Source organism: Mobula birostris, chromosome 10 (assembly GCF_030028105.1).
Source record: "Mobula birostris isolate sMobBir1 chromosome 10, sMobBir1.hap1, whole genome shotgun sequence".
NCBI classification, from domain to species: domain Eukaryota; kingdom Metazoa; phylum Chordata; class Chondrichthyes; order Myliobatiformes; family Myliobatidae; genus Mobula; species Mobula birostris.
In genome coordinates, this window is record NC_092379.1 from 985,465 (window position 1) to 1,013,146 (window position 27,682).

At 46.2% G+C, this 27,682-nt stretch overlaps 1 pseudogene; it reads right to left on the reverse strand.

Moving 5' to 3' along the window:
- Positions 1 to 281: 281 nt before the first annotated feature.
- Positions 282 to 27,682, reverse strand: LOC140204399 (galectin-9-like; annotated as a pseudogene).

Below are 27,682 nucleotides of genomic sequence, written 5' to 3' on the forward strand. Positions count from 1 at the left end.
TCTAATGTTAGTGCTGCTCTCCAGTGTTCAATCAGTGGGATGATAGGCTGGACTGTTGGGAACTATACCATCAATTTGAGGGACATGTCACTCATGTTTCTTTTGTGACTGTGTGTTATTTTCTCTCTATTTTGATTATGCTTGGCCCCAGAAGAATGCTGTCTCATTCTGATGTATCCATGCGTAGTTGAATGATAATTAAACTTGATTTGATTTGAATATAGGAACACTCTGCAGCTCTGATTGTTTTTGAGATAAAGCATATTAGTTACTTCAATGCGTTAGTACTGCACAAGAGAAAGGGTGACATCACCAGAGACTTCCAGTGTATCGATCTGGTTCAGGGGCTGTAACCTGTGGTTGTAGTTAAACAGGTGCCTTCCATTCACCGCGGCTTTGTAGCAGGTTGGTTCAACGTGGATCTGAAGCTGGCAAGACAGAAATGCAGATAAATGATTATCACAAGATGCTGGAAATCCAGAGCAACACACTTCATTCTGCAGTATCACAGAATGATGTTCAGCTGGTTTCATTCTAATTCAAAATTCAAAGTAAATTTATTATCAAAATGTGTATATATATCACCACATACTACCCTGACATTCATTTTCTTGTGGGCATTCACTGTGAATACAAAGAAACACAATAGAATCAACAAAAAAAACACATCCAAAAATGGACAAACAAATGGACTACAATTGTTCATCCCAGTTTGGCAAAAGAATAAATCAGGGAAGGTAGTGCACCCGTGGCTGACAAGGGAAATTAGGGAGAGTATCAATTCCAAAGAAGAAACATACAAATTAGCCAGAAAAAGCGGCACACCTGAGGAGTGGGAGAAATTCAGAATCCAGCAGAGGAGGACAAAGGGCTTAATTAGGAAAGGGAAAAAAGATTATGAGAGAAAGCTGGCAGGGAACATAAAAACTGACTGTAAAAGCTTTCATAGATATGTGAAAAGAAAAAGATTGGTTAAGACAAATGTAGGTCCCTCACAGTCAGAAACAGGTGAATTGATCATGGAGAACAAGGACATGGCAGACCAATTGAATAACTACTTTGGTTCTGTCTTCACTAAGGAGGACATAAATAATCTTCCGGAAATAGTAGGGGACCGAGAGTCTAGTGAGATAGAGGAACTGAGGGAAATACATGTTAGTAGGGAAGTGGTGTTAGGTAAATTGAAGGGATTAAAGGCAGATAAATCCCCAGGGCCAGATGGTCTGCATTCCACAGTGCTTAAGGAAGTAGCTCAAGAAATAGTGGATGCATTACTGATAATTTTTCAAAACTCTTTAGATTCTGGATTAGTTCCTGAGGATTGGAGGGTGGCTAATGTAACCCCACTTTTTAAAAATGGAGGGAGAGAGAAACCGGGGAATTATAGACTGGTAAGCCTGACATCGGTTGGTGGGGAAAATGCTAGATTCAGTTATCAAAGATGTTATCAGCACATTTGGAAAGCAGTGAAATCATCGGACAAAGTCAGCATGGATTTGTGAAAGGAAAGTCATGTCTGACGAATCTCATGGAATTTTTTGAGGATGTAACTAGTAGAGTGGATAGGGGAGAACCAGTGGATGTGATATATTTGGATTTTCAAAAGGCTTTTGACAAGGTCCCACACAAGAGATTAGTGTGCAAACTTAAAGCACATGGTATTGGGGATAAGGTATTGATGTGGATAGAGAATTGGTTGGCAAACAGGAAGGAAAGAGTGGGAATAAACGGGACCTTTACAGAATGGTAGGCAGTGACTAGTGGGGTACCGCAAGGCTCAGTGCTGGGACCCCAGTTGTTTACAATAAATATCAATGACTTAGACAAGGGAATTAAATGCAGCATCTCCAAGTTTGCGGATGACACGAAGCTGGGCGGCAGTGTTAGCTGTGAGGAGGGTGCTAAGAGGATGCAGGGTGACTTGGATAGGTTAGGTGAGTGAGAAAATTCATGGCAGATGCAATTTCATGTGGATAAATGTGAGGTTATCCACTTCGGTGGCAAGAACAGGAAAACAGATTATTATCTGAATGGTAGCCGATTAGGAAAAGGGGAGGTGCAACGAGACCTGGGTGTCATTGTACAACAGTCATTGAAAGTGGGCATGCAGGTACAGCAGGCAGTGAAAAAGGCGAATGGTATGCTGGCATTCATAGCAAGAGGATTTGAGTACAGGAGCAGGGAGGTACTACTGCAGTTGTACAAGGCCTTGGTGAGACCACACCTGGAGTATTGTGTGCAGTTTTGGTCCCCTAATCTGAGGAAAGACATTCTTGCCATAGAGGGAGTACAAAGAAGGTTCACCAGATTGATTCCTGGGACGGTAGGACTTTCATATGATGAAAGACTGGATCAAATAGGCTTATACTCGTTGGAATTTAGAAGATTGAGGGGGGATCTTATTGAAACGTATAAAATTCTAAAGGGATTGGACAGGCTAGATGCAGGAAAATTGTTCCCGATGTTGGGGAAGTCCAGAACAAGGGGTCACAGTTTGAGGATAAAGGGGAAGCCTTTTAGGACCGAGATTAGGAAAAACTTCTTCACACAGAGAGTGGTGAATCTGTGGAATTCTCTGCCACAGGAGACAGTTGAGGCCAGTTCATTGGCTATATTTAAGAGGGAGTTAGATATGGCCCTTGTGGCTAAAGGGATCGGGGGTATGGAGGGAAGGCTGGTACAGGGTTCTGAGTTGGATGATCAGCCATGATCATACTGAATGGCAGTGCAGGCTCGAAGGGCCGAATGGCCTACTCCTGCACCTATATTCTATGTTTCTATGTGCAAAAGACAACAAATTGTGCTTAAAGGGAAATTAGAGGCTGCAGATTGCAGTGATGGTACTTCAGAATCACTGGGGGGTGGGAACCAAACTGAAGAGATGGAGGAAGGGGCGGTTGGCTCACAAATAGAGAAAGCTTGGAGACAGTGCGGGAGGGAAGATAGGCAGGTGATAGAGAAGGGATGTGCTCAGATCGATGGTTTGAGATGTGTCTATCTTAACGCAAAAAGCATCATGAACAAAGCAGATGAGCTTAGAGTGTGGATCAGTACTTGGAACTATGATGTGGTGGCCGTTACGGAGACTTGGATGGCTCAGGGGCAGGAATGGCTACTTCGAGTGCCAGGCTTTAGATGTTTCAGAAAGGACAGAGAGGGAGGCAAAAGAGGTGGGGGTGTGGCACTGTTACTCAGAGATAGTGTCACAGTTGCAGAAAAGGTGGTGGTCATGGAGGGATTGTCTACTGAGTCTCTGTGGGTGGAAGTTGGAAACAGAAGGGGGTCAACAACTCTCCTGGGTGTTTTCTATAGACCATCCAATAGTAACAGGGACATCAAGCAGATAGGGAGACAGATTCTGGAAAGGTGTCATAGTAACAGAGTTGTCGTGGTGGGAGATTTTAATTTCCCAAATATTGATTGGCATGTCCTGAGAGTAAGGGTTTAGATGGAGTGGAGTTTGTTAGGTGTGTTCAGGAAGGTTTCCTGACACAATATTTAGATAAGCCTACAAGAGGAGAGGCTGTACTTGATCTGCTATTGGGAAATGAACCTGGTCAGGTATCAGGTCTCTCAGTGGGAGAGCAATTTTGAGATTGTGATCACAATTCTATCTCCTTTACCATAGCATTGGAGAGGGATAGGAACAGACAAGTTAGAAAAGCGTTTAATTGGAGTAAGGGGAAATATGACGCTACAAGGCAAGAACCTGGAAGCATAAATTGGGAACAGATGTTCTCAGGGAAATGTGCAGCAGAAATGTGACAAATGTTCAGGGATATTTGTGTGGTGTTCTGCATAGGTACATTCCAATGAGACAGGCAAAGGATGGTAGGGTACAGGAACCATGGTGTACAAAGGCTGTTGTAAATCCAGTCAAGAAGAAAAGCTTAAAAAAACTAGACAATGATAGAGATCTAGAAGATTATAAGGCTAGCAGGAAGGCATTTAAGAATGAAATTAGGAGATCCAGAAGGGGCCATGAGAAGGCCTTGGCGAGCAGGATTAAGGAAAACTTCGAGGCATTCTACAAGTATGTGAAGAACAAGAATATAAGACATGAGAGAACAGGACCAACCAAATGTGACAGTGGAAAAGTGTGTATGGAACCAGAGGAGATAGCAGAGGTACTTAATGAATACTTTGCTTCAGTATTCACTATGGAAAAGGATCTTGGCGATTGTAGGGATGATTTACAGTGGATTGAAAAGCTTGAGCATATAGACATTAAGAAAGAGGATGTGCTGGAGCTTTTGGAAACCATCAAGTTGGATAGGTCTCTGGGAACGGATGAGATGTACCCCAGGCTACTGTGGGAGGCGGGGGAGGAGATTGCTGAGTCTCTGGCAATGATCTTTGCATCATCAATTCCGGAGGATTGGACAGTTGTAGATGTTATTCCTTTATTCAGCCCAAAGCTGCCAAATGCTCCTCATACATTAGCTCCTTCATTCCCAGAATCATCCTTCTCGACCTCCTCTGGACTCTCTCCAATGACAAGACATCCTTTCTGAGATATGTGGCCTAAAATGGTTGACAATACTCCAAATGTGGCCTGATTAGTGTCTTATAAAGCTTCAGCATTATCTCCTTGCTTTTATGTTCTATTCCCCTTGAAATAAATGCTAACATCACATTTTGCCTTCTTTACCACAGACTCAACCTGTAAATTAACCTTCTGGGAGTCTTGCATGATTGCACCTCTGATGATTGAACTTTCTCCCCATTTAGATAATAGTCTGCACTATTATGGCAGGGAGATGGAAACCAGTATGAATGCATTATGTTGAAAAATAAATGTGCTAGGTTTTAGAAAATAGCTATGGATATTTAAGATACCTTTGGAAGATGCTGGAAAAAGTGAGATAAAATATCTTTGAATATGCAGATGGGGAGGGGAGGGGAAGCGTGGAGCTACCATCAGGCAGGAGGTACAGAAGCCTGAAGTCCCACAACAACTGGTTCAAGAACAACTACTTCCCTTTAACTTCTTCCTCATCTGGACTCAAGGACCTGGACTACAGGGTTAGGGTGAATAGATTAGTACTTTATTCCCTGGGGTGCAGGAGAATGAGGGGGAGATTTGATAGAGGTATACTAAATTATGAGGAGTATAGATAGGTTAAGTGCAAGCAGGTGTAACGCCTGGTAAAGGTTTCGCTGCTGACAGTGTTTGGGTTATTGTTGGAGATAAGGGGTGCTTGGGAATGTGGGCCATCCAGTCAGGAGAGAAAGCTGGGGGAGCAGGGTTTTTTTTCGTGCCTGACACCGGTGGGAGTCTTGGTCTTTTGGTCAGTGGGAGATGAAGAGAGAACCAGTCATAGGATTTGATCTGGAGGGGATCGTGATTCGACAGAGCAAGGTGTGGGTGTCTACTGGGGATCGGTGAGTATGACTTTTGGACGATCTGAGCACATTTGACTTTTTATTTATAATGGGCCCTTTTTGTGTTTTTTCTTTTCTTTTCTCTACTAACTCTTTAGTTAAGTTAATATTCATAAATACACTCCTTTTAATTGTATGCCATGTGCAAGCTGTTACTCCCTGTGATGAGCTGTAATAGGGCAGCAAGTCACACAGCAGTCACACAAACCAGGGCTGGGTGGGCGAGACATCCCAATTTCATGGATTTGGCGGGACCAGAGTGTGTATACCCTGAAAAGGTAGGGTGAGCAGCCAGAAGTCATGGTACATATTGGTACCAATGACATAGGAAGAAAAAGGGAGGAGATCCTGAAAAAGGAATAGAACCATAGAACATTACAGCACAGAAACAGGCCTTTTGGCCCTTCTTGGCTGTGCCGAACCATTTTTCTGCCTAGTCCCACCGACCTGCACCAGGACCATATCCTTCCATACACCTCCCATCCATGTACCTGTCCAAGTTTTTCTTAAATGTTAAAAGTGAGCCTGCATTTACCACTTCATCTGGCAGCTCATTCCATACTCCCACCACTCTCTGTGTGAAGCCACCCCCCCGCCAATGTTCCCTTTAAACTTTCCCCCTTTCACCCTTAACCCATGTCCTCTGGTCTTTTTCTCCCCTTGCCTCAGTGGAAAAAGCCTGCTTGCATTCACTCTATCTATACCCATCATAATTTTTTATACCTCTATCAAATCTCCCCTCATTCTTCTACAGTGAGTTAGGAAGGAAGCTGAGAAGCAGGACCTCAAGGGAGTAATCTCGGAATTGCTGCCTGTGCCACATGACAGTGAGGACAGGAAGAGAATGAGGTGGCAGATAAATGCTTGGCTGAAGAATTGGAACAGGGGGCTGGGATTCAGATTTCTGGATAATTGGGACCTCTTTTAGGACAGATGGGACCTGTACAAAAGGGATAGGTTACACTTGAATCTGAGGGGGACCAATATTCTTGCGGGCAAATTTACTAGAGCTGGTTGGAGTGGTTTAAACTAACATGGCAGGGAGATGGAAACTAGTATGTGTTACGTGCCTCAAGGAGATCTGTTTTTTTTGTGAGAATGATGTAATGGTCTTTTGGAGGTCACCTGATGTGATTTTCCTGCCGATGTCAGGTCACGTGATGACATGTGCACCATGGGTATATAAGGGGAGACCCCAGATGACGCAGTTAGTTTTTAGTTTTTAGATTTCCAGGTAGAACGTACTGTGTCTCCGTTTCTGTTGCGTATTTGGTTTTGTGATGCAGTTTCATTTTTGAAGCGGTTGTGCGTTCTGTTGCAAGATACAATATTATTGGACTGGAAATTTTTGGCTAGATGTGCTGATTTACCCTATTCCAGCAGTAGAAGGGAGAGTGAAGACCTTATCAAAGTACAGGACCCGAAGGATCGAGAGGAGTCGGCATCGTTTGGCAGTTAACAAAGGATCGACCTTATTGAGTCTTTGTTGAAGGAGTAGCGACCTGCATTGAGATAACTCTTGCCAAAGAGAGCAAAGTGTTCATGCAACACACATCAAAGTTGCTGGTGAACGCAGCAGGCCAGGCCCTTTGTCTCAGCCCAAAACGTCGACTATACCTCTTCCTACAGATGCTGCCTGGCCTGCTGCGTTCACCAGCAACTTTGATGTGTGTGCTTGAATTTCCAGCATCTGCAGAATTCCTGTTGTAAAGAGATCATGCAAAGGTTTGCTCTCTAGAAACCAAGGTCAGTTGTTTTAAACTGTGCATTTACTGCCACGTGAATCCTGTGGACAGAACCAGCAGGAAAGTCGGGTCTATGAAGAAATCCTTCTCCAGAGAAGTCTCTCCCAATTGAACATATAAATCTGTTGGACTTTTGAATTTACCATTTTAAGAACTATATCCGACTTTATCACTGTAAGAACTGTTTTTGCATTTAACGCTTTAAGAATCAGTGCCGAGTGACGATTTGTTGAACAGCTGCATAACGGTTAACTTCCAGTTAAAGTTTTCGTTTGTTTTTTCCTTATCGTTTATCCGTATTTAATAAATGTTTGGTTGTTTTTATATAACCTGTCTCGATTGGTATTCATTGTTGCCGGTTACGTAACATATGATAGAGCTGAGGATGAGCCAGCAGGTTTACAAGTAGATGATGAGTGTAACATGAATGTAAGGAAAGACAAGCTAATAACTGGGTACAAATGCAGATAAGGCAAAGAGTTAAATTGTACTACAGAGGCAAAATTCAGCATGAAGAATGCAGGACTGAAGGTTTAGTATTTAAATGCGCATAGCATTTGGAATAAGGTGGATGAACTCATGACGCAATTAGAGATTGGTCGGTATGACATTGTGGGCATCACTAAGTCGTGGCTGAAAGAAGGCTATAGTTGGGAGCTTAGGATATACTTTGTATTGAAAGGACAGGTAGGAAGGCAAAGACGGTGGTGTGGCTCTGTTGGTAGGAGATGGAATTACATCTGTAGAAAAAGGTGACATAAGGTCAGAGAATATTGAATCTTTGCGGGTGGAGTTCAGAAATTGCAAGAATGAAAAAAACACTATGGGAATCATATATAGGCCTCCAAATAGTAGCCAAGATGTGGGGTTGAGATTACAAAAGGAGCTGGAAAAGGGTAATGACACAATTGTAATGGGGACTTCAATATGCAAAGCAATTGGGAAAATCAGGTTGGTGTTAGATCGCTAGAGAGTGAATTTGTTGAATGCCTATGAGATGGCTTTTTAGAGCAGTTTATGCTTCAGCCTATTTGAAGAAAAGCTATCTTAGATTGGGTGTTGTGGAATAACCCATATCTTATTAGGGAGCTTAATGTAAAGGAACTCTAAGGAGGCAGTAATCACAATATAATTGAATTCATACTGCAATTTGAGAGGAAGAAGCATAACTCACAAGTTCCTTTATTATTGCAATGGAATAAAGGGAATTACAGAGGCATGAGAGAGGAGCTTACCAAGGTGGATTGGAGGAGGATACTGGCGGGAATGATGGTGGAGCACAGTTCGCTGAAGTTTCTGGGAATAGTTCACAAGGCACAGGATAGATATGTCCCACAGAGGAAGAAGTTCTCAAATGGCAGAGGCAGGCAGCTGTGGCTGACAAAGGAAATTAAGGACTGCATAAACACCAAGGAAAGGCCATATAAGGTAGCAAAAGTGAGTGGGATGGTGGATAATTGGAAAGCTATTAAAATCCAACAAAAGGCAACTAAAAAAGCTATAAGAAGGGAAAAGAAGAAATATAAAGGCAGATTAGCCAATAATATAAAGCAGGAAACCAAAAGTTTTCATTTATATAAAGACTAAAAGGGAGGTGAGAGTTGATACTGGACCACTGGAAATTGATACTGGTGAGGTAGTAATGGGGGACAATGAAATGGCAGATGAACCTAATGGGTACTTTGCAGAATCAAAGGAAAAGATACCCCCAGAGGTGCCCAAGAGGGGGGAGGGATGAGCACCCCAGTCGGATGGACACAACGACATCAGACCCAGACAATGAACAAACGACGATGAGGAAGCAGTGTGCATGTGGCAAAATCTGCAAGAACAATCGTGGCTTGAAGATCCACCAAGCTAGGATGAAGTGTTTGGCGGGAGCAGGAGCAGCACAACGCGCAGGCGTCCAACCTGGTGAGACGAAGGAGGAGCCAGGCCCGGAGTCACCCCATAGTGCCCGGAACCTCCAAGTGTTGCAAACTAATCCCTCTAACATGAAGTCTAACAGGAGGTGGATCAAATGGCCTGCAGCTAACATGACTTCACTGTGGAAGCAGTTTGATGAAGATGTTAACCAAATTCTGGAGGCAACAGTGAAGGGAGGGGTTGATAGGAAGCTGCAAGCCATGACAACAATTATTGTCAGTATCGCAGCTGAACGGTTCGGAGAAGAGGAGAAGGAAGGCTCCAAAACATCTTACTCGAAGAACCAAAGAGCATTGAGGATCCACAACATCAGGCAGGAGATGAAAGCGCTGAAGTCCCAATACAAGGAGGCAGGAGAAGAGGAGCGCATTGGCTTGGCCCAGCTGATGTGCATACTACGAAAGAAGATCAGGGTTCTCCGCCGGGCAGAGTGGCATCGGAGGCGACGTTGTGAAAGGGCCTGAAAACGTGCTGCCTTTATCGACAACACCTTCAAGTTCTCCAAGGAGTTGCTGGGGGAGAAGCGCAGTGGGAAACTGGCCTGTTTGCAAGAAGACATAGACCAACATCTGAAGAAGATATATAATGATGCTGAAAGAGAGCAGGAGTTGGGAGAGTGCAACACCCTAATAGACCCATCTGAACCGGAGGTGCAGTTTGACATGTCAGAGCTGCAACTAAAGGAAGTCAGAGAGGTCGTCTGCAAAGCAAGGGCAAGCTCGGCTCCAGGACCAAGCAACACCTCGTACAAAATGTACAAGAACTGCCCCAAACTCCTGCTGCGTCTGTGGAAGATCCTGAGAATCTTCTGGAGAAGGGGGAAGATCCCAGAACAGTGGAGAGTGGCTGAAGGGGTGTGGATTCCGAAGGAGATGCCACCCAGATAGATCAGTTTCGCATCATCTCCCTGCTGTGTGTTGAGGCGAAGATCTTCTTCAGTGCCGTTTCTAACCGGCTGTGCACCTACCTAGCAAAGAACACCTATATTGATACATCAGTCCAGAAGGGTGGCATTTCAGGGATGCCGGGCTGTCTGGAGCACATCGGTGTGGTGACACAGCTCATCAGGGAGGCCAGAGAGAACAAGGGCAACCTGCCAGTATTGTGGCTCGACCTGGCAAATGCATATGGCTCCATTCCGCACAAGCTGGTGCAGCTCACACTGACCAAATATCACGTCCCCAGCAGAATCAGAGACCTTATCGCTGATTATTACAGCAACTTCAGGATGAGGGTCTCTTCAGAAGCAATTACATCAACCTGGCACAAGGTGGAGATCGGCATCATCACAGGGTGCACTATCTCAGTGACACTGTTCTCCCTAGCCATGAACATGCTCACTAAGTCTGCTGAACCAGAGTGCAGAGGGCCCAGAATGAATTCCGCTCAACAGCAACCACCTATCAGGGCATTCATAGATGACCTCACAGTCACCACAGAATCAGTCCCAGGCTGCCGGAGGATTCTGCAAGGGCTCGAAAAGCTGGTGGAGTGGGCCTGGATGCGTTCAAACCTGCCAAATCAAGATCGATGGTGCTGAGGAAAGGGAAGGTGGAGAACAAGTTCCGGTTCAGCATCGCAGGCACAGCCATCCCAACCATCACAGAAAAGCCAGTCAAGAGCTTAGGCAAAGTTTTTGACAGCTCTTTAAGGGACACAACATCCATTCAGGCAACCTGCACCGAGTTGGATGGCTGGCTGAAATCTGTGGACAAGTCTGGCCTCCCTGGGAAGTTTAAAGCCTGGGTGTATCAGCATGGCATTCTTCCCAGAATCCTGTGGCCCCTCCTCGTCTATGCAGTTCCGATCTCGACAGTCGAAACCTTAGAGGGGAGGGTTAGCAACCACCTCAGGAGATGGCTGGGGCTGCCAAACAGCCTGAGCAGCATCGCACTCTATGGACTCCACAACAAACTGCAACTGCCATTCAAATCCTTGGAGGAAGAATTCAAGCTAATAAAAGCCAGAGAAGTGCTACAGTATAGGGAGTCAAGTGACCCGAAGGTGGCTAGAGCAGGGATCCAAGTGAGGACTGGCAGGAAGTGGAGGGCAGAGGAAGCTGTTCAGGAGGCAGAGGCAAGGCTGCGTCACAGGAGGCTGGTGGGAATGGTCACACGAGGCCGAACTGGGCTAAGATCCTTTCTAACTCCCCAAATGGACACCAGGGGGAAGGAAAGGCGTTGTCTAGTTCAGGAGGAGGTGACAGCAGTAGTGGAGGAGACGAGAGCCTGCAAGGCGGTGGGAATGAAGCATCAGGGAGCTTGGACAAGATGGGAGACTGTGGTTGAGAGGAAAGTGACCTGGGCTGATCTTTGGAAAGCCGAACCACACCGCATCCAATTTCTCATCCAGGCAGTGTACGATGTGCTTCCAAGCCCATCAAACCTGCACACATGGGACAAGGCAGAGTCATCTGCGTGCCCACTGTGCTCCGAGCGAGGAACCCTGGAGCACATCCTCAGCGGCTGTGCAAGGGCGCTTAGTGAGGGACAGTACCGATGGAGGCATGATCAGGTCCTGAAGACCATCGCTGAAGCCGTCAGTGCAGGAGTTGAGTGGGCGAAGTGGTCCTGACCCTCCAAGCAGACCATTGCCTTTGTCAGAGCTGGGGAGCAGCCAATACCTGCCAAAAGAACATCTGCAGGCATTCTGACCTCTGCAAGGGACTGGCAGCTGTTGGTGGACCTCCAAGGGCAGCTGAAGTTCCCCAACCATATCGCAGCCACCACCCTGCGACCCGACATTGTCCTAGTGTCTGAGTTTACTAAACAAGTGATGCTGCTGGAGCTGACAGTCCCATGGGAAGATTGCTTGGAGGAGGCCTTTGAAAGGAAGCTCTCCAAGTACGCAGGACTGGTCAGCAACTGTCAGCAGGCTGGATGGAGAGCGAGGTGTCTCCCAGTGGAGGTTGGTTGTAGGGGATTCGTAGCCCATTCTTTAGTTAGAGCCTTCAGCATTTTGGGCATCGAGGGAGAGAGGAAGAGGAGAGCCATCCGCAGTGCCACCGATGCGGCAGAGAGGGCCTCAAGATGGCTGTGGCTCAAAAGAGGGGAGCCATGGAGTCATAAGTAGCTAGCCATCTGGACACAAGCTGGGGTCTGATCAGCCCCGGCTGGGTCACCTGGAGGAGGGTGTATGATGTTGAAAGACCCGAAACACCCGATGATTCCAGGAACATCACTGACGATGTGTCCAGAAGCATCAACAGATGTATGTACACAGCATCTGTCTTCACTGTGGAAGATACGAGGAGTGTGCGAGAGGTCCGTGAGTGTCAGAGAGCAGAAGTGAGAGCCATTGCTATTACAAATGAAAAAGTGCTCGGCAAACTCGAACGTCTTAAGGTGGATAAGTCACCTGGGCCAGGTGGACTACAATCTGGAGTCGTGAGAGAGGTTGCTGAAGAGATAACAGATGCATTGGTCATGATCTTTCAAGAAATACTTGATACTGGCATGGTCTTGGTGGACTGGAAGATTGCAAATGTCACTCCACTCTTTGAGAAGTGAGGAAGGCAAATGAAAGGAAATTATAGGCCATTTAGTCTAACCACAGTGATTGAAGAGGTGTTGGAATTTATTATTAAGGATGAGGTTTCAAGGCACATGGAGACTAATGATATAATGAGTCAAAGTCAGCATGGTTCTTGTAAAGGGAAATCTTGCCTGACAAATCTGTTAGAGTTCTTTGAGGAAGTAGCAAGCAGGGTGGACAAAAGAAAGGTAGTGGATATCATTTACTTGGATTTTCAGGAGGCGCTTGATAAGGTGCCACACACGAGGCTGCTTAATAAGATAAAATCCTATGGCGTTACAGGAAAGATGCTGGCATGGTTGGAGGAATGGCTCACAGACAGGAGGCAGTGAGTGGGAATGAAGAGAGACTTTTCTGGTTGGCTGCCAGTGACTAGTGGTGTTCCTCAAGGGTCAGTATTGGGACCGCTACCTTTCACATTGTTTGTCAAATGATTTAGATAGTGGAATTGATGGCTTAGTGGCAAAGTTTGCAGATGATACAGTTAGGTGGAGGGGTAGGTAGTGCTGAGGAAGCAATGTGATTGCAGCAGGACTTAGGCAAATTGGAAGAATGGCCGAAAAAGTGGCAGATGGAACACAGTGTTAGGAAATAACTCATCAGGGGTGATTGATATGTTTGTGGCCTAAGGTAGAAGGAGATGAGTTATTAACTTCAAACTTTCTGCATAATCAGTCAAAGAGTTGACCTGTATGTGCATGTAACGAGAGCTGTATAACTCATCGCTTTCTAATTTAGGCCACGAACTTATCAATCACCCATCTGTGGACACTTTCTGGAGGTCCAAGATCCGTATGCTCCACGACCGCTGGACTAAGTGTATAAATGGCGGAGGGAACTATGTTGAAAAATAAATGTGCTAGGTTTTCTAAAATTGACTCCTTCTACTTTAGGCCACGAACTTATTAATTACCCCTCGTATATGTCACTGCTAAGGCCACATTTGGATTACTCTGTGGTCACCCTGCTACAGGAAGGAAGCGATAAATCTGGAGAGGGAGAAAAGACTGGTGAGGATGTTATTGGGACAGGAGGGCTTTGGATATGAGAGACGAGATAGCTTGGGACGTTTATTTCCTGGAGCACTGGAGGCCTTTGGAGGTTTATAAAATCGTGGGACAGAGGGTCGGTGGGGAGAATGTAGGTAGGGTGAATAACTAAAGTCTTTTCTTCAGGGTAATGAAGTCCAAAACTAGAGGGCACAGGTTTAAAGCAAGAAGGGAAAGATGCAGCAAAGGACTTGTGGGACAACTTACTCATACAGAGGAAAATACTGTTGGGTTTGTTGCCAGAGGAAATGGAAGATGGTGGAAAAACAGAGATAAAATATATTACAACATGCAGAAAAGGCGGGGAAGGGTGGAGCTACCATCAAGGAGGAGGTACAGAAGCCTGAAGTTCCACACCTCCAGGTTCAAGAACAACTCGATTTGGGAATGAGCTGCCAGAGGAAGTTGCAGAGCTGGGTACCGTTATGACATTTAAAATGCATTTGGGCAGATATTTGAATAGGAAAGGGATGGTGGCCAAGTGCAGGCAAAGTGGTTGGCATGAGTTGACAGTAGCATTATCAGGGTAACAAGAGCTACATCAAGGGCAGTCACCTGAATTATTTAGAAATACAGTGCAGAACAGGCCCTTCCAGCCAAACGAACCACACCGTCCAGCAACCCACCTGCTTAGCCCAATTGCTGGACAATTTACATTGATCAATTAATCGTTATATCTTTGGACTGTGCGAGGAAACCCATTGCTTGCGGGATGGAACATACAAACTCCTTACGGAAGATGTCGGAACTGAACTCCGAAAATCAACGCCCCGAGCCGACGTAGCATCACGCTACCCACTACTGTACCCTGGCACCCACAGCTAATCTGCAGCAAATGCAAGCTGCCAGACTCTGCCCACTTCATTCTGCACCCAGGTGTGATGGCTTACCTCAAACGTCTGGCCAGGTACAAAGGGGAGGAACGGTACGTCTCTCTCCTCAACTCCCCAGTTCGTGTCGATCCTGGAGGTTCGCACTACCGCGTTCTCATCAAATCGTTGGTTGATGTGGAGGGCAATGTTGTTGGAATAACTCGCTATCAGATTCACAGTAAACCTGAAACAAAGACAATCCATCTGGGTCACGGTTCCAGTTTTATTTTCTCAGTCACTACCTATCCCACGTTCAACCCCTCACTCACAAACCAGGGCCAATCTGCAGTAGCTGATTCACCTAACAACCTGCACTCCTTTGGGATGTGGGAGAACACCGGTGCACCAGGAGGAGCATGCAAACTCCACACAGATAACAGCCAACATCAGGGTCACTGCCACTGTGGGCAACGGCTCTAAGCGTTGCTCTGAAGGGACTCTCAGTTCACAGATTACCCAGGTTAAGTTCAGTATCCTGGTGTGATCAAGGGTCTCAATCCCCCACGTTGAGCCCCCACATGGGCCACAAAAAGACCATACGAGCATAAGATGTAGGAACAGAATGACTGCATTGGAGACGGCGCAGAGGAGATTCTTCAGGAAGTTGCCTGAAGTAGAATATTCTAGTTATAGGGAGAGATCGGAGAGGCTGGGCCTGTTTTCCCTGGAATGAAGGTGGCCGAGGTGTGACCTCACTGAGGTTTATGAGATTAAGAAACACACAATACAATGCATACCGGTGAGAGTTAATATTCGCAGTCCCAATAACCTTTATCAGCTGCTGAGGCCGGATGCTTCCGATGTAGGCCTGGTATGGAACGACCTGAGGAATGAAATGAGGCGTCTGTCAATGACAGCTGAAAGGTATAGATGGAGTCAATCAGCATACAGCACAGAAAAAGGCCCTTCAGCTCATCTATTCTATGCCAAATTATTATTCTGCCGCGATCCATCAACCTGTACCTGGGCCAAAGCTTCCCACACCCCTCCCATCCACGTACTTATCCAAAATCCAAAATGTCAAAACCAAACCCACCTTCACCACTTGCATTGACAGCTCGACCCTCACCACCCTCTGAGTGAAGAAGATCCCCTCATGTTCCCCTAAACGTTTCACCTGTCAGCCTTAACCCATGACCTCTAGTTCTAGACTCACCAGTGTAATTCTAGATGGCTGAGGTTTGTAGGGCAGGAGGGGATTACAACAATATGGAGAAATGGGATCATGGGGAGAGTTAAAAATCAAATGCAGGCGCAAGACTTATAGTTGAAGGCTAAGGTTGGCCAATGGATACCTGAGTGAGATGTCAACCTACACTCAGCACTGTCACTGCTCAGTAATGTGGATATGAGAGACCACTGACCCAACCCACTACCTTCATCAGAGGCTAACAGACCACCAGCTCATCACACCTCCACAATCTGGCTTACTGATCCCTTCCTTCCACTGGTTTTGGTGCAGGGAGCATTGAGCAACATGCACGGGGGTAGGGTTGTCCACAAGCTCCCGTGTTAGAGTCAAATATCACAGAAATAGGCCTTGTCACGTGTTCCAATTCTTGTGCGTCTTCTTCAAGTCCCTGTTGTGTGTTCCAGTCCCTGTGTATCTTAGAGCCTTTCGTGTGTTCCAATCCCTATGCGTGTTCCCCAGGGCCTTGTCGTGTATTCCAGCCCCTGTGCATGTTCCTCTAGACCCTGTCATGTGTTCCAATTCTTATCTGTGTTCCTCAAGGCCCTGTCCTGTGTTCAAAATCCTGTGCATGTTCCTCAAAGCCCTATCATGTATTCCAGCCCCCATGCATGTTCATCGATGGATCTGGGGTTGAGAGGTGAACAGCTTTAAGGTCCTCGGCATAATCATCACTGAGGATCTCACACGGTCTGCACATACCGGCTGTGTAATGAAAAATGCCTCTTTCACCTCAGACAGTTGAAGAAGTTTGGTGTGGGCCCCCAGATTCTTAGAACTTTCTGCAGGGGCACAATTGAGAGCATCCTGAGAGGCTGCATCACTGCCTAGTATGGGAACTGTAATTCACTCAATCGCAGGACTCTGCAGAGAGTGGTGCGGACAGCCCAGCGCATCTGTAGTTGTGAACTTCCCACTATTCAGGACATTTACAAAGACAGGTGTGTAAAAAGGGCCCAAAGGATTACTGGGGACCTGAGTCACCCCAAACACAAACTGTTCTAGCTGCTACCATCCGGGAAATGATACTACAGCATAAAAGCCAGGACCAACAGGCTTTGGGACAGCTTCTTCCACCAGGCCATCAGACTGATTAATTCATGCTGACACAACTGTATTTCTATGTTACATTGACTATCTTGTTGTATTTATTATAAATTACTATAAATTGCACATTGCACATTTAGACAGATACATAATGTAAAGATTTTTACTCCTCATGTATATGAAGGATGTAAGTAATAAAGTCAGTTCAATTCATTTCAAATCTAGACCCTGTCGTGTGTTCCAATCCCTGTTCGTGTTCCCCAGGGCCCTTTTGTGTGTTCTAATCCCCGTGCGTGTCCCTCTAGATCTTGTCATGTGTTCCAATCCTTGTCATGTTCCTCAAGGCCTTGTCGTGTGTTCAAAACCCTGTGAGTGTTCCTCAAGGCCTTGTGCATGTCCCTCAAGGTCCTGTTTTGCTTTTCAAATCCTGTGCATGTTCCTCAAGACTCTATGTGTGTTCCTCAAGGCCCTGTTGTGTTCCTCAAGGCCCTGTGTGTGTTCCTCAAGGCCCTGTCATGTTCCTCAAGGCCCTGTCGTGTTCCTCAAGGCCCTGTGTGTGTTCCTCAAGGCCCTGTCATGTTCCTCAAGGCCCTGTCGTGTTCCTCAAGGCCCTGTCGTGTTCCTCAAGGCCCTGTGTGTGTTCCTCAAGGCCCTGTCGTGTTCCTCAAGGCCCTGTCGTGTTCCTCAAGGCCCTGTGTGTGTTCCTCAAGGCCCTGTCATGTTCCTCAAGGCCCTGTCGTGTTCCTCAAGGCCCTGTCGTGTTCCTCAAGGCCCTGTGTGTGTTCCTCAAGGCCCTGTCGTGTTCCTCAAGGCCCTGTCGTGTTCCTCAAGGCCCTGTGTGTGTTCCTCAAGGCCCTGTGTGTGTTCCTCAAGGCCCTGTCGTGTTTTCCAAATCATGTGCATATCCTCAAAGCCCTGTTGTGCTTTTCAAATCTTGTTCATGTTCCCCAAGGCTTCACCAACCCTCACCATGGAGGTGGTGAGAGTGGAGATTCACATTGCATTGTCTGTATTCCTTTTAGACAAAGCATATCATTGCCCGGTGCCAGCAGTTGAGTGGCAGCCATTCGAATTATTCCGAGCAGCAGGCAAGCGGGGGAGGGGGAAGAGGGGAAGTGGAGGAGTGGCAAAAGGGAAAAGGTGGGTGGCAAGAGGGGAAAGGGGAGGGGGAAGAGGGGAAGCGGCATTGGAAGAAGGGAAAGGATGAGGGGGAAGAGGAGAAAGGGGAGTGGGAAGGGGGAAAGGAGGTTGTGAACAGGGAAAAGCGGGATGGGAAGAGGGGAAGGCGGGGTGAGAACAGGGGTAAGGGGGTGGGAACTAGAGAAAGGTTTGTGGGCAGTGTGGAATGGAGTAAGAAGTGGGAAAAGATGTGAACTAAAGGAAAGGAGACAGGTCAAGATGCAAGAAAGAAACAACGTCAATTATGGCAGAAGAGAACAAGAAGTACTTTTACAAAATCTAAACAAACACTAACCGGATTAAGTATAGTCACTGGGGGACATGTACCCTGTAAGAGAATTTTTTAAAAAATGTTAGTACTTCCTTCCTGGATTATATTTGGCACACCACTCCAACAAACCCACAATATCCAGATACCATCACCAGGAAGCAGAGGGTTGCAATGAGAAATTGTTTGTGTCCTCTCTAGACACGGGCAAGATCCCGGAGGAATGGCATGTGGCTAATATTGTACCTTTATTTAAGAAAGGAAAATGGAAGAATCCTAGAAACTATAGACAGGTGAGTGTCACATCAGTTATATGGAAATTGCTGAAGAAAATTCTTCAGGATAGGGTATACGAACATTTGGAAACCCATGGCCTAATGACAGGGAGCCAGCATGGCTTTGTGTGTGGCAGGTCATGTTTTACCACTTGATTGAGTTTTAAGACAAGGTGACAAGAGAGATTGATGAGAGTAGGATAGTGGATGTTGTCCACATGGATTTTAGGAAGGCATTTGAGGAAGTCCCTCACGGGAGGCTAATCCAGAAGATTAAGATGCATGGGATCCATTGTAAACTAGCTGTTTGTACTCAGAACTGGCTTGCGCATAGAAGCATAGAAAATAGGTGCAGGAATAGGCCATTCGGCCCTTCGAGCCTGCACCGCCATTCAGTATGATCATGGCTGATCATCCAACTCAGAACCCTGTACCTGCCTTCTCTCCATACCCCTGATCCCTTTAGCCACAAGGGCCATATCTAACTCCCTCTTAAATATAGCCAATGAACTGGCCTCAACTGTTTCCTGTGGCAGAGAATTCCACAGATTCACCACTCTCTGTGTGAAGAAGTTTTTCCTCATCTCGGTCCTAAAAGGCTTCCCCTTTATCCTTAAACTGTGACCCTTCGTTCTGGACTTCCCCAACATCGGGAACAACCTTCCTGCATCTAGCCTGTCGAATTCCCTTAGAATTTTATAGAAGACAAAGGGTAGTAGTTTAGTCATCATAGTCATAGTCATAATCACTTTATTGATCCCGGGGGAAATTGGTTTTCATTACAGTTGCACCATAAATAATTAAATAGTAATAAAACCATAAATAGTTAAACACTAATATGTAAATTATCCGTGGACCTAAAAGCCGCAGCTCTAGCCTTTAAAAGGGACTTGACCTCATAATTCACCCAAGGTTTCCGGTTAGGGAATACCCGGATCGTCTTGCGAGACACACAGTCCTCTGTGCATTTCCAAGTAAAGTCCATGACAGCTGAGGCATACTCATTGAGGTTAGCTGCCGAGTCCTTGAATACTAACCAGTCCACCAATTCAAAGCAGTCACGGAGGACCTCATCCATTTCCTCTGTCCAACACGACGCTACTTTTGACACCGTGACCTCCCGCTTCAGTTTCTGTTTGTAAGCCGGGAGAAGGAGTACAGCCTGATGGTCCGATTTTCCGAAGTGAGGTCGTGAGACGGAACGGTAGGCATCCTTGACTGCTGTGTAGCAGTGGTCAAGTATATTCGGGCCTCTAGTGGGGCAGGAGACATGTTGGTATAACTTTGGCAGCGCCTTTCTGAGGTTGGCCTGGTTAAAGTCCCCGGCTGTAATGAGCAAAGCCTCCGGATACCTGGTCTCTAGTTCACTGATGTTGGCATACAGTATGTTCAGAGCACACTCCACATCCGTCTTGGGGGGAATGTAGACCACTGTCAGTATGACCGAGGTGAATTCCCGTGGCAGATAGTAGGGACGACACCTCACCGACAGGTGTTCCAGGTCCGGGCTGCAGGAGCTTGTCAGTGCCACTGTGTCCAAGCACCACCCAGTGTTGATCAGTAGGTGGACACCACCTCCCCTCGTCTTGCCCGAAGACGCCGTGTGGTCCATCCGATGGATCGAAAATCCCTCTGGTTAGATGGTACAGTTGGGGGTGGCAGGGTAGATCCAGGTCTCGGTGAAACAGAATACACAGCAGTTCTGCATCTCCCTGCAGTAGGTGAGTCTCCCTTTAAAATCATCCACCTTGTTCTTTATGGCTTGCACATTAGCTAGTAGGATGGTGGGCGTAGGGACCCTGAAGCCCCTCAGCTTCAATCTGACCAGCAGCCCAGCTCTTTTCCCACGCTTCCTCGGTAAATAGTGCATCTTTCCGGGTTTCCATCGATGCAGCGTGTTGTTGGCAGCTCTTTGAGGTTGGTGGATGTGTCCCGCGGGGATCGATTGGCGGGTCGCGTCGTCAGACACTCCGGGTCAGGCCGAGTGACGGGGGAGGCTCCGCTGCCACTTCCAGCTGCCGGGGGCTGGGGTTGTCGATTGGGTCAGGCCCCGAAGCCGACACTTAATCCCGGATGGCCGGGCTCCTTGCTGAAACAGGTTCTTAAGCCGAGTAACGGTTGCGGAGGCCTCCGCTCCAGCCGAGCCTCAGGCTGGATTTCTGAGTTCAGCGGCGGAGGCCTCACTTCTGGCAACTGTGGATAGCCACCAACGGGGCTTTACAGTGGTCACTCTGGGGAAGTGTTTGGGGCACCGTGAGGTCTCTGCCGTCACTTCTGTGTGGTTGTCTGCTCCGGAGAGGTGCTGGTCGGAATGGGCCGTGTCTCCAAGCACTCCGGCACGGTAGCAGGCCGCGGGTCTCCGGGAACGTGGTGAGCCTCGTTGGTCGGGTCCAGGTGCGGTCCGGAGTTTAAGAAGCAGTTCTGGCGCGGTGGTCTCCAGCTGGGTCAGTAGTTTCGCCAGGGTGTTATTGATCTTGATCTTGCTAAATTGGAGGTTTAGAAGGGTTTCTCGGGTATAGGATAGTGGAGAGGGCAGTTTGCTCGGGAGAGCACGCGCAAAGTCACCAGTTACCGGCGTCATCTTTAACATATTGTGTACAGTTCTGGTGACTCCATTATAGGAAGGATGTTGAGGCTTCAGAGAGGGTGCAGAAGAGGTTTACCAGGATGCTGTCTGGTTTAGAGGGCATGTGCTATTACGAGAGTCTGGATAAACTTGGGGTGCTTTCTCTGGCGTGTCGGAGGCTGAGGGGAGATCTGAGAGAGGTTTACAAGATTATGAGAGGCATAGATAGAGTGGACAGAGGGTATCTGTTTCCCAGGGTTGAAGTGTTTAAGACCAGAGGGCATGCATTGAAGGTGAGGGGGATAGGTTCAAAGGGGATGTGAGGTGTAAGTTTTTATTCAGAGTTATGGGTGCCTGGAATGTGCTGCCTGGTATGGTGCTAGAGGCAAGTACATTACAGGATTTTGAGTGATGTTTGGATAGGCACATGGATATAAGGAAGCTGGGAAATATAGACATGGTGTAAGAAAGAGGCATTAGTGTTTGGATATAGTTGATCAGTTTTTTAGCTGGTTTGGTACAACATTGTGGGACAGCTTGTTCTTGTACTCTATTTGTCTATATCTATTGGAATTTCCATGAGAAATTGCCCAAGATAATATTGCCAAACCAAGACACCCAACACCATGGTAAGAAGGTAATGTTCCTGAAAACCCATGCACCCAACGCCCCTACATCCGGCACTTCTGACAGCCCAGGCTTCGCAGTCAACACCCTGGACCAGACCCTGACCATCACATCCAATCCTTCCCTACCAGATTTGTGGATGTTACAAAGATAGGTGGAGAGGCAGGTGGACAGGTTACAGAAGGGCTTAGACAGATGAGGAGAACAGGCGGTAGAGAGATCAGAAACTGAGAGGACATAACTCACTCAGGTTACTTTTCGAGTATTAAAGGCACTGCAGTTTTTTGGAGCTTTGATTGGCATCCAATTGGCAATTGGGATTGATTTGCAACAACAAATTAAAGTAAGGCAGAGGCAAGAGGAGCGGCCATCGTCAGAGTGGACAGAGATCTGCAGAGTGGAGATTTTTGGCTCTTCAAGGCTTCAAGTCCCTGATGACTACAACTGCAAGAAGTGCATCCATCTGCGGCTTCTAACAATCTGTGGTAAGGAGTTGGAGCTGGAACTGGATGAACTCCAGATCATTTGGGAGGCTGAGGACATGGTAGACAGGACCTTTACAGATGTAGGAAAACGGGTGACAATCAGGAAGGGGAAAGGAGTTAAAGGACTAGTTCAGAGTACACCCATGGCCAACCCCTCAACAACACGGGTTTCTCTTCGGATTCCATTGGAGGCGATGACCTAGCAGAGGAAGGTCACAGCGGTGATGCAGAAGGCAATGGGGGAGAAGAGGCAAGCTGTGGTGATAGGGGATTTGTTAGTTAGGGGATCGGGGATTCATTCATTAGGGGAATAGAAATGAGGTTCTATGCACGGAAACGAGATTCCCTGGTGCCAGGGTGTAGGACATCTCGACTCAAGTCGTCAGCATTCTTAAGTGGGAGGGTGAAGAGCTAAAGGACATGGTCCACGTAGGTACCAATAACATGGATAGGATGAGTGACAAGATTCTGCAAAGAGAGTGCAGGGAGTTAGGCACTAAGTTAAAGGGCAGGATCTCCAGGGTTGTGATCTCAGGATTGCTACCAGTGCCACGTGCAAGTGAGGCCAGAAATATAAAGGTTCTGTTCCAGTGAGATGGCAGTGTGTTTGGTTGCAGCGGCCTCTACAGGGTCTACAAGAGGTGCTACTGTCCTATTTAAACCTATTTTTAATTATCGCAAGGTCCTGCTGTACATTAAGAATTGAAAGTGGACCTGTGCGAAAGAGATGGTTTCTGTATTCTACAACTCTAAATAAAACTCTACAGAATCCCCCTGCAGAAACAGGTGGGCTGGGGCAGGGAAAGTAAATGGGAGAGGCTGAGTGGGAGCCCTGGGTGACTGGGTGGAGGTCAGTCTGTCTCTACCAAAAGAGGTCTAAGGTGTTCCTTCCCTCCGCTAGCCTGCAGGTCACCCTTGGGCAAGGTATAGCAAGGTGGACTGGGGAAGGCAGAGGATAAGAACTGGGAGAGGCTGAGTGGGAGCCCAGGTAGGTGGTGAGATAAAAAGGAGGGGAACAGAGAGTCCCCATAGTATAGGAGTAAGGTCAGGCTTATAACGATGTTTCAAAATCCACATCCCAATTCAGGATAGTCAGTCATCTCTAAATTCAGGCAAGGGGTCCAAATAAGTCTCTGGTCCCTGACAACATCTGGTAATATTAACACACATGTCTACTGACTCTCAAAGGTATCTTCCCACCCTGTCATTTGTCATTTTCTTTACTTGGTTTTTCCATCTCCACTACATCTCAGCCCAAACTGTCGACTGTTATTCCTCTCCATAGATACTGCCTGACCTGCTGAGCTTCCCCTAACATTCTGTGTGTGTTACTCTGGATTCCCATCATCTGCAGAATCTCTTGTGTTTCTGGCAATGATATTTAATGCTGATGCTCAGAAAGCTGGAGTGCCCTTGGCCAGGCTCTTCCGTTATCACTACATCACTGAGCTGTGATGCCACATCATTTCAATGAATAGTAGGACATCAAGAGAAACAGATATCTCACCAGGGAAAATGAGCTAACCTATTGTCAACAACCAAGAAGCATGCAGCTAACACTTGGCAGAAGGTATTTTACAGAACAAGGTAAAACAATGCAACTTACGGTAAAAGACTGACATGGGGTATAAGCAGGAGGAGGATACGCTGGAGTGACCTAAAACAGAAAGAGAGTCAGTGACAGACTGATGGCAACCAGGAGCAAAAACCATTGCTACAGCAAGCCCTGCTTGCTTTTACATGGTGTCCATCACACAAGCAAATATCAACAATGAGGGGCATGTTGGGGCCAGTCAAAGAGCTCAGCTTTTAAAAGAAAGGAGCAAGAGCTGGTGGGGTTTGGCTGGAGACATCCACACAAGGAGAGCAGAAATCTCAGAGGGTTTGATGAAGATTGGGATGGAGAAGGGCAAAGTGTTTCAAATTAATTTACAGGAGCGGGGATTGCTAGGAAAAAATGTTCATTCCCACCCCTAAAGATATTGCAGTCTCCTTCAGAACCTTTTCCCTGAAGGATATTGTGATAAAAATCTGGTTTACAAGACACCAGTTTCATGGGAAATATTGGTAACAGGACGTTGTTCTAAACCTACATAATACAGTCAACTCAAATTAACTTCCACAGCCGTTTTTGTGGGTTTTGAATTGAGGATATTTTGCACAGACCTCAGGATTACTGAAGTAGCAACAGTATTTTTCCTGCACAGAGAGTGGTGGGTGTATGGAACGCGCTGCCAAGGTCGGTGCTTGAGGCTGATACAATACAAACATTTAAGAAACTCTTAGACAGGTACACAGATTAAAAAACAAATGCAGGGTTATTGGCTGTGTCAAATGGAAGGATTAGATTGATTATTGAACAGCAGAACATCATGGGGCAGAGTCCTGTGTTAAATTGAGACCTGAAGGTCTGGCTTTCTGTTATGTGATGTAGCTGGCTGTGAAAATTGGCAAACAAACTCCATCATGGGCAGAGAGAGCTCCGAAGAGCAGTGGTGGTCCCAGCTGCCTCGGTCTCTGCATTCCACACTTGGTTTGGGCTTGACAAGCAGCTGTGTGCTACCTACATTTGGGTTCTTAAAAGTGACGGTGTTCACATGAACATCTCCCGAAATCTTCAGAGTGTCCACTCTGGTCAGAGGCAGCCTGAGGCTGTATTCCAACAAGTGATGTCCATTCGCAGAAACCTGTGGAAGATAGGAAGGTTATTTACAATACCTCAAGTCATAGAGTTGAACAGCATGGAAACAAAACAGGCCCTTTGGCCCATTGAGCCCATGCTGACCATTAACACTGGTTATGCTGCAGTTGGAACTGAGGCCATTGCTCGTACCTGGAAACCATAGTACTGTGCTTTAAAGATCAGCTCAAAGAACGTCCCAGCTTTGATGGGAATCTGCTCTTTCCTCTCTTCAGATCCCCAGCAATCACGCTCCACCATATTGCAGACCACAGCGGATTCATCGTAGCGCACGTTGAAGTGAAAGGCACTGTCACAGGAGCCGCACATGAAATCCACTCCAAACCTTTAGAACAAAGTTCAGACAGTGAGCCTGCTTTGTCTGTAAACCTCCAACAGCCTGTGTCACCAGAGTAGCCAGTGAACCAGTCATGACAGGACACTGGAAACATGGTCTTAACTGAAAGCTGTTGTGTAGTTTGAAAGGAGCATCTGTGGACTTAAAAAAGTTGATGTGCACTATTGGTATTGGCTTATTATTGTCACTTGTTCAAAGTTCAAATTCTAAGTAACGTTATTATCAAAGTAGATATATGTCACCAGATATAACTCTGAGGTTCACTTCCTTGCAAGCAATCTCAAAAAATCCTCAATAGAATAATAACCATAATAAAATCAATGAGGGACTGCACCAACTGGGCGTCCAACGGGTGTGCAAAAGACAAGAAACTGTGCAAACACAGAAAACCAGAAACAACAATAATAAATAAACGAGCAATAAGTATTGAGAACATGAGATGAAGTGTCCTTGAAAGTGAAGCACACACACAATGGTGGAGGATTCCACAGTCTATGGGAAAGTAAGTCCATAGGTCCATAAAGTGAGTTTGTTTGAAATGAAAGGAAGTCCATTGGTTATGAGAACATCTCAGTGAAATTACCCCTCTGGCTCGAGAGCCTGATGGCTGAAGGATAATATCTGTTTCTGAACTGATGGCGTGAGTTTGAGGCTGCTGTACCTTCTTCCTGATGGCAGCATTGAGAAGAGAGCATGACCTGGGCGGTGGGGGTCCCTGATAATGGATGCTGCTTTCCTGTGTTAATGCTCTTTATGCTCAATGTGTGTGTGGGGGAGGTCTTCATCCATGATGGGCTGAGCAGTATCCACTACTTTTTGTAGGATTGTCCATTCAAGGGCATTGGTGTTTCCATACCAGGCTGTGATGCAGCCAGTCAATATACTCTCCCATGTAGTGGGATAAAATGAACAGCTTGTCTTGCATACTGTTCATACAGATCAGATCACTACACAGTGCATTGAGCTAGAACAAGGTCAAACGATAACAATGCAGACTAAATGATCAAAAGCTACAGAGAAAATCCAAAGCAACAATAAAGTGCATGATCTTTATGAGGTAGATTGTGAGGTCAAGAGTCCACCTTATACAAGAGTGAGATTGAAGCTGTCCTTGAGACCAGTGATACATACTTTCAGGCTTTTGTGTCTAGGTAGATATCTTTCTTATATTTGCAACTTAAAAACTGAACTGTCTGCTCTCCTAAGAAAGCTTTGTTTCTGTCTCCACAGATGCTGCCTGACCTGATGGGGGTTTCCAGCATTCTCTGTATTTATTTCAAGTTTCCAGCATCTGCAGTGTTTTGATCTTGGCTCAGTACTCAGGTCAGTAAATCACTTGATGTTCTGTTTAATAACAAAAATTTGGGTGGGTCGGGAAGTACAGGGATTGGAATGGATGTTGTAGGAGAAAGCTTAGGAAAGCAAAACAAAGCCCGCAGTTTCCTTAGATCTGAAACATAAGCAAACACTCAACAGATTATTCAGCATCTGTGGAGAGGAAAACTAGAGTTAATGTTCCAATCAAATATGGATTGATTCATTTCAAATCAATCTACAATATGTTTTAGAAATTTAATATATTCCAACATATAAAGACCAAATGATGGAGAAACAATGACCAAATGGTGGACCAGACTCGATAGGCTGATTGGACAAATTCTGTTCCTTTGTCTGGTGATGATTAGGAGGCCTGAACGTGTATGGTGAAACAGCTCATAACCGTTTAAGCCTGGACTGTCAAAGAACTAGATATCTTACCTCTGTACATTATCTGGCACCTGTCCTTGAATTATAATCAGCTTGAAGTCCACCAGGTATACTTCCTCTGAAGGGGATAGTCTGAAAGAAGGAATAAGTATGCTTAGAATACTCAAAGGCCACCATATTTCCTCTTGATTCTGTGGTTGTCGTGTGAACATCATCCTCCTTCTCAAAAATACCATTTCCAGAGTTCCTCCAAAAAACATTTGCAACTGATGGCAATCTCTTTACCAATGAAATATCATCAATAAACAACTGGAGAAGAGGTTGGTTGTGACTTCAAAACTTTGGTTACTCATTACCATGAGCAAGTAGTTAAAAACAGCATTCAGTATAAGAATTAGAGAGATGAGCCAGAGAGTGCTGAACCTGTGGAATTCATTAGCACAGACAGCTGTGGAGGCCAAATCATTGTGTATGTTTGAACCTAGAACAGTACAGCACAGGAACTTGTCATCCTGCCCACAATATTGTGCCAAACCAGCTAAAAAGCAAATCTAAAGCACCCAAACACTAATCACTTCCTACCTAAACCATGTCCATATCCCTCCATCTTCCTTACATCCATGTGCCTATCTAAACATCTCTTAAAAGCCCCTGATGTATTTGCCTCTACTGCCATACCAGGCAGCGCATTTCAGACATCCACAACTCTCTGAGTAAAAAACTTAACCCTTACACCCACCTCGAACATATCCCCTCTCACCTTCAATGCATGCTCTCTGGGATTAGACAT